At 38.1% G+C, this 13,838-nt stretch overlaps 1 protein-coding gene and 1 long non-coding RNA gene across 2 annotated transcripts in view; one reads left to right on the top strand and one right to left on the bottom strand.

Annotated features, from left to right (window-relative positions):
• Positions 1-5,233, bottom strand: part of LOC306657902 — a 77,858-nt gene extending 72,625 nt beyond the window's left edge. Inside the window, exon 1 of the long non-coding RNA XR_013762915.1 lies at positions 3,876-5,233. This is a non-coding gene — a long non-coding RNA (uncharacterized lncRNA). The remainder of the gene's footprint in view (positions 1-3,875) is intronic.
• The window catches only part of STX8 (syntaxin 8), a 273,652-nt gene that overhangs the window by 117,514 nt on the left and 142,300 nt on the right, over positions 1-13,838 (top strand).

Genomic DNA, 13,838 nt, shown 5'->3' on the forward strand with positions numbered 1-13,838 from the left:
ATAGACCCCATTATACTCTAAAGTATTCACTATTTTGGAATCCCCCCAATCCCAGTAATTTGTGTATCCCTCAAGAGAAGGGACTTTCTCGTCGTTCATTTTTCTTTTTCTGCAAATCAAATGCTGTGCATATTTAATGTATCCAACATGATGAGTTGGGAAATAATTATAAACCTGTGAAACCATCAGCATACTCTATTAAAAAAAAAGGAACTGCATTGATTTAACTTTTTATCTTCAGTAGAGCCAGTAAGCAGTGTTTGGGTGAATGAATGTTTCATGAGTGACATTATGGGCTAAAGATGTTGAGACAGGCTTAGTGAGAAAGGAAGTTTGAGTTCATCTAAAACCACTAATCAAGCATCTGTTCAAGTACAATAGAACTTTGAGGTGATTGTTATCATTTCCATTTTATACATATGGTTAAATTGTTTGGTTAAGACAATGTAGCTTGTAAGTGGAGGAGCAATATTTGAACCCAGAGCAGACTGAAATCTACCAAGTCAACAAGCTAGAATTTTGAGTATATCTCAACAGTGAATTGTAAGGATAGGGCTTTGGTGATTATAAAGCACTTGGGAACTCACAGAGGAAATCTGTGGTTTTGTAGAAGACTAGAACTATTTGCTCAACTGGTTTCCCTGACCACATCCATATCTGTGTGGCCTTAATATTGTTTGATTCACAAAGGAAAATTGTTGATCCAGAGTGAACTAGTTCAGCTTTCGTCTCCTCAATCTCAAGGGTATTCCATGGAGGAAAATGTTTTAAACCGCACCTGAGCTATAAACAATTTATTCTGAAGGTAACAGTGTTAGTATTGCAGTATGTAAACCTTTAGCTAATAAAAATCAAAGTAGCCTAATTTGGAAAGTACACAGAAGGTTAGAGGGAAAGCTTGTAAATGTTTTCAAAGACTCTGTATTTAATTCTATCACCAGCTAGCAAAATAAATAGTCCAGCTGCTAGCTCTGAAACAGACACGTGTTGGAAATGAAATGTTAACAGTTTAAATGCATTGGTCATTAGAAATCAAAAGGAACATGAAGTACACTTTCTAGTTTATGAGAAACAAGGTGAAAGTTCCCTAAACACATTGTGGTGACTGCATTCAAAATTGCTTCCTCATCTTTTATTTTAGTAGCTAATACTTATTATGGCATATATGTGACTATGGGAGCATTTTTTTTTCCCCCTATTTAGATGCAAGGTTGGGAAATAAATGGAGAGTGCAGATCAGGAGATGTTAAATTCCACTTTTCCATGTGTCTAAGCTGTTTGCCGTAGATTGCAAGCTGCATGCCAGACTTTTTCTGAGGAATGGGAGGTTACTTTCAATAATGTGCTAAGATTGACCTGAAATATTTAGACAGCACATCTGCTTGCAAGCACTGGCCTTAAGTGAGGAAGTTATACTGGAATTAATTAACTCTGTTTGGTACTCTGAAATGTTTGCTGCACATCTTGTTTTGCCATGATAAAGCTTATAAAATGAATTGGGGGAAAAACTAGGCAAAAAAAAAAAAAAGAATCTGTAAAACCATGTTTTCTTGCTTAAAGCAAACATTAAAAAATAATAAGCATTAGAAGTAGAATTTATTTCTTCAGGTATTTCTTTTTAACTTAAAATTATGGTGAAGTTGTATATCTTTCATTCGTTGTAGTCACACCATTTTAAAACTGTTTGACTTTATTTTGGGGAAAAAAGGAGATTGAATAGAGAGGTGTACTATGTGCTGAGGTACTTACAGCATTACAAAATATTTTGTGAACCAAAATGTGATCCTAGAAACACTCCAATTTCGGAAAGAAGAAGGGAGGGAGGTTTCTCTGAAACTTGTGTAAACACAGCCTTGACTTGTATTTGGAGACAGTATAGCACTCGCATCCAATACCATGATGTTAATGCCAGGGCATTTGGCGTCACTGTATTATCATTGACTTGTTAACCCCAAGAGCCTTATCAGCTTTCTTTAGTTAGAAAAGTTAGGAGGAGGCCTCCCTTCTGGAACTCTACCACAGTATCAGCATCATGAGTCTTTGTTCCCCTTCCTTCAAACCTGTCACCCAGTGAAATGCTCAACAACTCTTTATTTATTAAAATAAACAAACAAAAAGCAGCAAACCCAAGTATCCATCAACAGATGGATGTGTAAACCAAATATGGTATGTACATACGATGGAATATTACCCATCCATCAAAAGGAATGCAGTTGTGATATGTGCTACAACATGGACCAACCCTGAAGACATTGTACTAAGTGAAATAAGCCAGACACAAGAGGTCAGGTATCATGTATTTCTACTATGGAATATCCAGAATAGGCAAAGTTACAGAGAAAGGCAGGATGGATTAGAGGTTGTTAGGGGCAGTGGGAAATGGAGAATTACAATGTAATAGTTAAGAGTTTCTGTCTGAAGGAATAAGAGTTTTAGAAATAGTGATTGATGGTTGCTCAGCATTGTGAATTTTATGCCACTGAATTGTACTTTTAAAAATAGTAAAAATGGCAAATTTTGACAATTCTGTGCTTTAAATGGATAAATTTATGGTGTGTGAATTATACTCAATAAACCTTTCAAAAACATACTCATATAGTTAGGAGGGAGAATGTTCTTGGTAATTAAGGATTAATATGTTCACTTTGAAACTAACTAAGTCAAAGTTACTTTTGTGTGGAATATAAGATTAAGAACTTAAAAAACATTTTTTTATGCTTCATTAAGTTGCACATTCTTCGAATTCTTTTTTCTCTTTTTTATTATGATGCCTTGGTCTCTGTAGAGTCTCTGAATATCACTACTGTGCACTGCAGTAGTCACAGGTCACTTGTGGCTATTGAGTGTTTAAAATGTGGCTAGTCTGAACAGAGATGTGCTATAAATTCAAAATAACACTGGGTATGGAAGACTTGGTATTAAAGAAAACAGAAGACCTTATTAATAATTTCTGTATTAATGGGATGGACTATAGCTCAGTGGTATAATGTGTGCTTAGCTATGTTCAGTCCTGAGCACATATACAAAAAAAGTTATGTTGATTACATGTTGATTTGACAATATTTTACATATATATTGAATCAAGTAAAATATATTGCTACTGGGTGCTATGGAACATGTCTGTAATTCCAGTGACTTGACGGCTGAGGCAGGAGGATCACAAGTTGGAAGCCAGACCAGGCAACCTAGTGAGACCCTCAAAATAATAATAATATAATAACAACAACAACATGATGATGATAATGATGATGATGGCTGGGGATGCAGCTCAGTGGTAGAGTGCCCCAGGGTTCAATCCCCAGTGTTGCCTCCCCCAGAAATATATATACACTACTAAACATATGTTTCTTTTTACTTTTTAAATATGACTTCTAAAAATTTAAAAATTACTTATATATGTGGCTTACATTTCTTCTATTGCACAAGGCTTAACTAGAAATCAGACTAATGTACCAGGGTCAACATATTTTGAGAAATTAAGAATCAATTCTGATGAATATGTAGAATGCTAAGAATTCCCTGAGGTGACATGGATATTGAGAGAATTTACCTCCTGAAGGATGCCTTCTCAAATTCAGAGTTCTCAGAAATGGCAGACTTAGGAAAGAGCCTTCTTTAAGTAGGTAGGGATTTCTGAGGCGTCAACAAGCCACTGATCCTAGGAGAACAGTTTGATCTGCCACTGCCCTTGGTTCCATAACACAAGTTAACTCAACTGAAAAGTCGGAGGATGATGTCAGTATCTCCTGGAGGCTGGATTGGTTCAGAGGCGGTTTTACTTTGGCAGGAGAGCAGGAATAGCAACAAAGGAAGGAGCCCTCACAGGCAGCAGATGCCCTTTCAACTCCATGGGAAGAAAATTAAAAATTGAGTACCTGTACCCAGAGGTCTCTCCCCAGTGTGGGCACCTCCAGACTTTTAGGACTGTGGGTTTCTTGTGGGGGTCCCTCCTTTGAGTCCACCTTAACAGCAGCCTTCTGGCTCAGAACTTCACTGTGTCTGGGAGCCAATGTTGCCACTCTGTTGTCCTTTGCATGTTTAATATCCCTTGTGGCAGCCACAGCCAAGCTGCTTGCCTAGGCTGTCCAAGTCTTCTCCCTAGGTATTAATTATACTTTTGGTTAGTGCTCTAGTTACATAGTTACATGGACTTTGAGTGGTCCACCCCAACAGTGTTTTCCACCAGAAACCCTGTTATTTTTAGAGTTCATTTTTGCAGGATGTGAGATTTTTCAAGAATGCATATATTACATTGTAGCAGAAATACCACGGTGAACTTTGTCTTGCACATTCAGTAGACAGATCTCAAGCTTCCAAGGTGACTGTCTGCCACAGTGGGAAGATGTACTCCTGGCATGCATAATAAACTCAGATTCAGACCATGGTGACCATGTAGGCTAGATTAATTCTGTAACTCTTAAAATGTGATGGGATAGGCCTTTTGGGCTGCCTAGGAACTGGTGTACCATATACCGTCAGCCCTCCATGGGTTCTGTATCAGTGGGTTCAAATAGCCTGGAATCAAAAATGCACTTAGGCAGATGGTTGCATCTCAGCTGAACATATATATTCTTTTCCTTTGCTATTATTTCCTAAATAGTACAGTATAACATCTATTTACAAAGCATTTACATTGTATTATGGATTATAAATACTCTAGAGGTAAAGTATAGGGGAGGATATATGTAGGTTATATGCAAATACTATACCATTTTTTATAAAGAGGTTAAGCATCATTGGATTTTGGTATCCATGAGGGATCCTGGAACCAATGTTCCACAGATACCAAGAGAGAAATGTACACAACATCATTTTTATGGGAAAATGTATTCGGTATCCTTGAATTCTAAACAGCCAACTCATTATTCCACTTTGGATTCATCCTTTTTGCAAGTTGACAGATGCCCATAAACCTCTAGATAATTCTCTTACTTCACCATCAGTTAACAAGGTGGAACTAGGAAATGTGAACTTGGAAAGCCAAAAGTAGTTACAAAATCATAGAAAGTCAAAAGTAATTGATGGTAAAATGTGAATTTGAAACAACTTTTGTACCTCTTAAGTGTTAAGTACATCTAGATGTAACTTACATGGAATTATTTTCTCAGCTCAAAACAGATTTGTCACCTTGGTTCTTTATTGACATGAAAGGAATCCTTTAGAATGTTAAAATTCACGATTTGGAGTGTACCCAAATTCAGGATAGGCAGTGTATCAACTAAAAAGACAAATTATGTGGTTAACCAATTTTACTTGAGAAGAGAGAGAACAGTTATTACAGGTAAAGGACATCACCTTGAACTTGTGTGTGCATGTAATGGGAAAGAGGGATCCAAGATGGACCATCTACAGAAATCTAGGCTTTTAAATGTGTGTATTGAGCTTTTCTTGGTTTCCATTGCCTGGGCTGATCTCCAAGGATCTAAGCTAAGTAGGACCTTAGTCTGTCTCAGGGAGAAACTTCTATGCTTATAGAGCTTGTAGAGCTGCTCAGTTTACCCTTTACCTAACCAGAAGTAAGAACTGGCTCTTACACTTCAATTATTTTCCAAGTATTACTGAAGAAATCATCTTAATGAATTGAAAACTGTACTGAATCCTGATTTGCTTCTCACTGTGTTAATGTTTAAAGTTCACGTGTTGCTAGTTTGGTATCTCAATAGCTAGCAGCTATAATCATTAAGTGCAATTATTAAGCAAAATGCCCCTCTTCATTTTAGGCACACATCTTTATTTTAATGACAAAGGAAACTATCACATTTATCATATAGATGTTAGTAGTGTGCATAATTTTTAAATACAATGAATATATGAGTAATGGGGTTCATTAGACTATTGAAAAGAATGAACCTGCACATATAAACTAGAAGTTCTTGAGATTTCCTGGAGGATTGAATGATGACTCTCTAAAAGATATTTTTTCCCTGTACTTTGTTGGATGATATAGTGTAGTGTTTTAGACAAAAAGCTAGCTCATTAGAAAGAACATATTGACAGAAGGCCAGATTTGCTCATTATTTAATACATAGGTTTTGAAAAATATACTTTCTCCTACTCAAACTATGGCCTTCGTCCTGCCCCACAGAGTTCCTGATCATTCATCTATATCAACCGCAGCTGCTGCCTCCTTCATGAGCCCTTTCCTGTGTGTTCCCAGTTGGAGATGATCTCTTCATCCTTTACCCTCTGGGGCATTCTGAACCCCTCTTGTGTCACGTGGTGGCCTTTGCTTTGGATGATTTATAGTTGTTTTTTTTTTTCTGGATTTGCCTTTTCTTGACTAAATTTTAGACTTGACTAAATTTTAGTTCCAAGGGAATGGAACTGGCATATCTTTGCACACTGAAATGATATACAAAATATTTTGTATGTACGCAACACCAAGAAAGATATTATTTTCAGTCTTAGATTGCTTCCTCAGTTAAGTTTTTTTGTAATTTTGAAGAAGATATACCACACGTATCCATTGGGCCCCAGTGAATCTGTCCAGTACACTTCTATGAGAAAGCTGATACTCTAACTAGGACTTGATCAGTAATGGGCTGGTTTTGACCTGTAGGGAAGAGACAAAGGATCTGGAAACAGTAGTTTCACAGTGGGAGAAGAAAGTATCAGGGGGAATGGAGATCCTTGCCGTAAGTGAAGGGAGAAAAGCTAGGTGCTCCACAACGTGGGTCCCAGGCAGGGACACTGCAGTGTTAGTCTGTCTGGGCATCTCTAATGGGTTGACAGATAATCTGAGCATAGACAGGGAGTTGTGTTATACTGATCCAGGGGGCAGGGTTGAGGGACAGACTGAGAATGTAGGCAGGGCCACCATCTTGCAGGGACTCATAAGGATACAAGGAATGGGCTAATTCCTGACACTGGGGAACAAAGGGTGAGGCCTGGGTGGAAGTAAAAGTACCCTGCTCCTGAGCTGCCCTACCCTGCTGTTATTCTCTTGTCCAAACTCAGATCTGGCACCTAGCCCAGCTTCAAAACTGAGAGATCTGCTCAGCCAGAGAACCTAGGGTACTGCTAGAGTTGAGGGGTGGGGAAAATCTAGGCTTAGAGCAATTTGTTCATAGCCTGTGGGAGGTGGCAGTTTTATGAGGTCAACACATCTGGAAAATGTTTAGGGGCATCAGGATGTGAAGATAAACCCTGTAGACCAACCTGTCATGGCTGACTTGTGTTCTGAAGCCTAAGTCACCACCATACCAAGCTCTGTGGCAGTAGAGGATTTGCAGTGTCCTGTGACTGACAGATGCGACATGTTTTTCAATAATAATCATCAGAAAAGCAGGACTGAAACCTAGCCCAGGACTGACATGAATAGCATCTTAAAAGGTCATCTGGTTCAGCATGTAGCTTTCTGGCAGAAAATTTAGTCCTGGTGGAGGCTTTTCTTTTTTCTTTCGGTGGTTCTTCAGAGGGTCATTGATCTACAATGATAAAAATAAAAATAAAAAAGTGATAGCTCATACAAATACATAATTCATGCCAGATATTAACATAGCATTTAAATTTTTTCTCTTTTCCTTCTTTAAAAACAATACTGGATTCTTTTTTACTGTTCTAATTAATTACTATTACTTGTTTTAAAAAAGACCAAAACTAAACAATGTAATTTTCTCATGTAGTTAGCATCTATGGATAGTGCTAATAAAAAAAATGCACGAAGGGTCAGGGAGAGGATGGGCAACAAGTACAATGTTATTTGAGAGAAGGAATAAGTGTTGGTGTTCTGTGGCATAGCAGGGCAACTATAACTAGCAACAGGGCATTATCTACCTCAAAATAGAAGGAATTTGAATGTACTCCCCATAAAGAAATGATAAAAGTTTAAGATGGCAGATATGCTAATTACCCTGGATTGATCACTACCTAACGTCTATATGAAGCAAACCATCACACTGTATTATATACATATGTACAAACATTATGTGTTAAAACCAGTTTTTTAAAAATTAAATTTTTGGACAAAAAGTATGTAGAAAGTTAGAAATTTCAGACAGTCCAAAAAGATACAAAATGAAAATTGTGATTCTTAGAGAAGTTTTATGCACATAGGTATATATACGCTTAAATTTGGATTATTTTTTAAGAAAAAAAACTATTGTCTGTCTTTGGTTTAACTTCATCAACCCTAGTGTTCGGTCTATATCAGTATGTATAGCTCTTCCCTTCTGAGTTGTGTATTGTTGTTACTTTGTTTTGTATTTACAATAGTTGAACCAGTTCTCTAATGATAGTCATTTTATTTTCAGTATTGTTCTATTCCAAAGAGTGACCATTAATACAAGCTGATTCTCAGAGTCACTACTTCTGAATATAGGGGCATAGTCCAGTCCAGGGATTGGCAGACTTCTTCAGCAAAGACCTGGACAGTAAGCCTTGTAGGCCATTTACCATTGTAGTTGTAGTGCCAAAGCAGCCATTGCTGTATAAATACAATGTGGTCTGTCCACACAATGGGATATCATTCAGCCATGGAAAGGAGTGAATACCAATATGTATGTGCTGCAACATCAACGAACATGAAAACATTCGAAGTGAAAGAAGCCAGACACAAAAGGTCACATGTTGTCTGAGTCCATTTGTTTGAACTATCTAGAATAGGTAAATGCCTAGACATAAAACTCAGATTGGTGACTGCCAGGGACTAAGGCTATGGGGAACATCTGCTTAATGGATATGAGTTTATTTCTGGCATGAGGAAAATGTTTGGAACTAGATGGATGATCACTCAACATTGTAAATGTACTAAATGCTTCTGTTACATGAATTTCACCTCAGTTTTAAAAACAACAGCAACAAAAAAGTTCACATCCCATGGGGTGGCGTATAGCAGCTGTAGTCAATATGCAAATGAATGATCATAGCTGCATTTCAATACGTTGTACATGAACTTTGTTTATGGTAAGAGAAGGCAGGCCAGATTTGGCCCCTAGACAGTAGTTTACCAACCTCTGGTATAATCTGAAATATGGTTTGATAGTAATGTGAAGGTTGGATTAGATAAGATATAAGAATTAAGGAGGTATAAGGACTTGAGGCAGGGAAACTAGTCAAGTGACTATGACCATACTCTAATTGTGTTTTCACTTTGGAGAAGATGATAAACTTCTCTGAGAAGTTGATGACACTGTGGGACTCTTCTCCATCCCCTCCCCCAACTTTATGTGCATGTACTTAAGTTTTTCTATGAAAATTCAACAATTCCAAGTTGAGAAACTGTATTCCAACAGGATGAGAGGTTAAACTCCCAAGGAAAAAGGCAGGAAGGAAGTAGGTTGTCCAGGGTCCTGAGTTTTAAGTACTGTAGAGAAGTCAATGGAATGAAGCTTGATTGCAAATAAACTATTGGAATTCTCAATTAGGTTACCTCTGTAGGAACAGTGTCACTGGAATAATGGCACCGTAGTGGGTTGAGAGGGAAAGAGGGTTCAAGTCATAGGGGTAGAATTGTAGACTAACCTCTAAAGCAGGTTGGTGTTGAAGGGAAGATGGAATCTTAAAACACATGAGCCAGAGGGCTGGTTTTTCATAAGAAGGGCACAATTTGAACATGTTTACAGACTGAGGTGTGAGGAGTGGGTCCCGAGGCCAGTGACTGACAGAAAGTTTTCATTATCCACTGTGAGCAGTCCTGGCATTGTTTTCTTCTTGATCCTCTGTGGCTTTTAAAAGAGGTGACCACCCTACCTTTGAAACTCTCCTCTGTAAGTTCCACAAAACATACTGACCTGTCCACACAGTGAGATATCATTCAGCCATGGAAAGGAGTGCTTACACTTCTCTGTGCTGGTACCTTTTCTTCCTTTGGAGTTTTCCCAGATCTCTCTCCTGGCCCCTTTTGCTTGAAATAGTAATGAGTTCTCCTGAATTTATTTACAACTTCATAAATGACCCTTGAGTGGGCAACTCCAGGGATTCATTTCCCTTGAGCTTTAGTTGTCTGTCTCCTAGTATTTCAGCAACCATGTCCATGTCAAGGTCTCAGCCTTACTTAATACATCTTTCTCTACTCTGTTTTTTACATAAGAAGCACAAGGGCTCTATTAAGTCACACAGTAACTGGGCTTCATACACTGAGATTCTGATTTGGTTGAGCTGGACATGGGGCTAAGACTTTGATTTCTGTTTTTTGGGTTTTTTCCCCTTTCTGTTAATTCTGAACATCTAAAATCACTGCCCAAGATTAATGCTTCTCAAATTGGCTGCATACTGTAATCATCTGGGGGAGCTTTAAAATGCAGATGCTAGCCTGGCACATGGTACACCCTTGTTATCCTAGTGACTCAGGAAGCTGAGGTAGGGGGATCACATGTTTGAGGCCATCCTCAGCAACTTAATGAGGCTCTGTCTCAAAATAAAAAAAAAGTAAAAAGGACTGGGGATGTAGCTCAGTGGTAAAGTGCCCCTGAATTCAATTTCCAGAACGAACAAATAAATGAATGAATGAATGAATGAATGAATGAATGAATGAATGAATGAATCCTGATAGGACACACTTAAGTGTCCTTAAATGCTTGGTTTTTGCTCCCAGAAATTCCGATTTAGTTGGTTGTGATGTAATAAAAACTATTTTTTTGTCTTTGCCTCCAACTTGTGGCAGGGTTCCTAAAATCTTTGGAATTTCCTTAGTAATATGTGTCTTTTGTTATTCATTACAAGCCCCTTTAAATTATACCTGAGTTTATGCCAACAAGGTGACTCTTGGGGAACCCTTAAATAGCTTCAGGATGGGGTCTGGTCACTAGAAGGAAGCAACTACATGATTGTCTTTCAGCCCTACCCTGTGAGGAGCTGGAGTCCAGCCACCAGTGGCTAATGATTTAATAAAAAATGCCTACATAATGGAGCCTGCATAAAATCCTCCAAATGATGGGACTCAGAGAGTTCCCAAGTTGGCATCTTAACCATGTGCCAGATGGGTGGCATACCGACCCTCCATCGGGGCAGAAACTTCTGTGCTTGGGATCCTTCAGGACTTTGCCTTAAGTACCTCTTCATCTGGCTGTTTATTCGTATCCTTATGATGATAAACTGCAATCGTTAAGTATAGCATTCTCCTGCATTCTATAGCTACCCCTTATCTCTATTCAGGACTCCATGCCCGGTTTTTACCACTTCTTAGATGCTGTCACTTTCTTCCATGGTTGGTTGGATGGGTGGATGGATACATACATTCAGACTGTCCCTGAAAGTTTTTTCTACCTAATTATCTGTGAGCACACCCTCTCTCCCTGTTGGCAGCCCCTTTTCTACAGCCATCCTCAGCCCCCCTTCATTTAGGTGCTCTTACTCTTGGTTTTCTTTGTATTCACCTATTTTTAAAATAAATATCCTACAGGTATGTGTGGTATTGGGGTAGTTTGAAACACTGGACACTTGGCCATGACTCCTCAAGGACTTAGGTCTGGGAACTGCCTTGCACGAGGTACATAAGAATAGAAAACAACTATAATAGAAGGATGAAGGGTACCTTCAAAACCCTGTATTCCTGCCTGTGGAATTAAAGTTTGATACTCTGGAAGCCTCTTTCTGGGTATTCCATCTCAAGAAGCAGATCTCCTTCCTTCACTGCTATTTTTCTTTTTTTAATTCCTGAGATAGCTCAGAAATCTCCAAAATACAGCTCCACGTCTGGAGCCTAGGACTGCAGCCTCCTAGTCAACACCTTACCTTTGGATAGCACTTATTAGTTTATATATAGTAACATTGTAGGAGTTTGCTCTGCCATTCTGACTCAAGTAAAATGATCCAATTAGTGCTAGTCAGTCTACATGAACAAAGAATTTTCTACTCTGTGACTAGCTGCATGAGATCTGCTCTCTGTGCCCCTCCTTTTCGGGCTTCTGCCACTTGCCTAGTTCAGCTCCTTGTTACTCCTCAGTGCTATCACACAACCTCCTCACTGATATGTTTTGTTTTGTTTTTTTTTCTAGTATAGACTGTAAGCTTTTTGAGGATAGGGATCTTGTCTGGATCAATCACTCTTTTGTACCTAGTATTTAACCCAGTGTCTGACACATAATTGGTGTCCAGTAACTATTTATTAAATAGGCCCTATCTGCCCTATCACTGTTTTCTTCCTAAAGCAAACATCTAATCATGTCCTGAAACTCTTTTATTATCTTTCCCTTTGATTATGCCCTTTCTCGGCTTCCTCTGCACTCCTTCATCTATGGTTGAGCCACCTATTTTTGTCATCTTCTATCAGCACTCCAAAGACAAAGCACTTTTAAATGCAAAGAGCATTCTGTACACAAACATATTTTGACAGTTCTCAAAAGACCAGAGAGAAGGGGAGCTCTGAGGCCACCTTATTGGGTCCACCATTTATGGTGTCCAGTGGCATGGAACAGAGACTGGGTGTTGGGTGATGTGAGTGTGCCATTTTAGGGTTAACTTCCACTCTGCTTTATTTGAAATACTTTTTAAAAATTTGCTGCCATGATTAGTTATAAATAACTTTTAAGCATTTCTTTGTTTGTTTGTGGTACTGGGAATTGAACCCAGGGCCATGCTAGGTGAGCACTCTACCTCAGAGCTACATCCCCAGCCCTTTTAAAATTTTATTTGGAGACTTGATCCTGCTAAGTTGCTGAGGTTTTCCTCAAACTTTTGATCTTCCTGCCTCAGACTCCTGAGTAGCTAGGATTATAGGCATGTGCCATCATGTCTGTCTAACTTTTAAGTGTTCATTTTTAACTAGTTTTAGATTTATAGAAAAGTTGTAGAAACACAAAAATCTCAAATCACTTACCCCACTTTCCCTGATATGTACCATTATATTCCTTGGACTGTGAATTTGAATGCTTTTTAATCTTCCTCCAATTCAAGTTGACTGGACACTTACTCGTTACTTTTAGGATTTAATATTTTCTTGAATAATGACAAAGATATTTAACTTTTAGACTTTCAGGTTACATATCCTGTTTTCTTTCACAGAGAGTATATACCACTCTTAATGAAATGACTTCTAGCATTTTTTTCCCAAGTGCTAGGGACCAAACCCAGGACTTCACACATAGTAGTGTTCTACCACTGAAAACACCTCCCAGCTCCCTTCCCAATATTTTTAGATCATGATCCCAGTAGCCACGAGGTGTGACTTGAGGTGTATCTCAGCAGTAGAGCACAAGGTGCCCTGGGTGTAATTCCCAGCACCAAAACCAAACAAAAAATTATGAGCAAATGTTCAGAATTTTAAATTTTTAAAAATTAAAAATTATAAATATATATTATAATTTAAAATATAATTAAAATTATATATACTGTTTTATATATGACTTCTAAAAGTAGAAATTTTAAAAGATTGAGATTAAAAAGTAAGTATATTAATATTTTTTTCCACATTCCAGTGAATCATCTTATACATCCCAGTTTGTAGATTATTGGTGTAAATTATCTTGGTTTAAATTTCTCCCTTCTTTTCCAGCTGAAATGGAACCTAGTAAGGAAATGATGCCATTATGTATATTGTTTTAACATTATCCTAGACTACGTAATGTAGGAATTTTCTGATGTGCAATGTGGAAACAGCTGAACTGCTTCTGAGAATCTTACAAACTGAGTTTTACTTGAAAACTTAGTGATTAATAAGTTAAAACTATTTCTCTTAAGGCAAAGCTATGGATTGGGTTTTTCTTAGGATTAAAAGAACATTAGTCTTATAAACAAGGATTTCACTGTCTTTATACTGGAACAAATGCTTTTTTCAGATCTTGTCCCCGTATGAAAAATAAGACTCTTTGCAAGGTGCTTGGGAAAGTTCTAAGTAGTTCCCCAGTGGGGAGGCCTTTGTTCTGGAGGAAGAGGCCTAACCTCAAGGGTTAATCAGAGAG

The sequence above is a fragment of the Sciurus vulgaris genome (genome assembly GCF_902686455.1).
Source record: "Sciurus vulgaris genome assembly, chromosome: 3".
Lineage (NCBI taxonomy): Eukaryota > Metazoa > Chordata > Mammalia > Rodentia > Sciuridae > Sciurus > Sciurus vulgaris.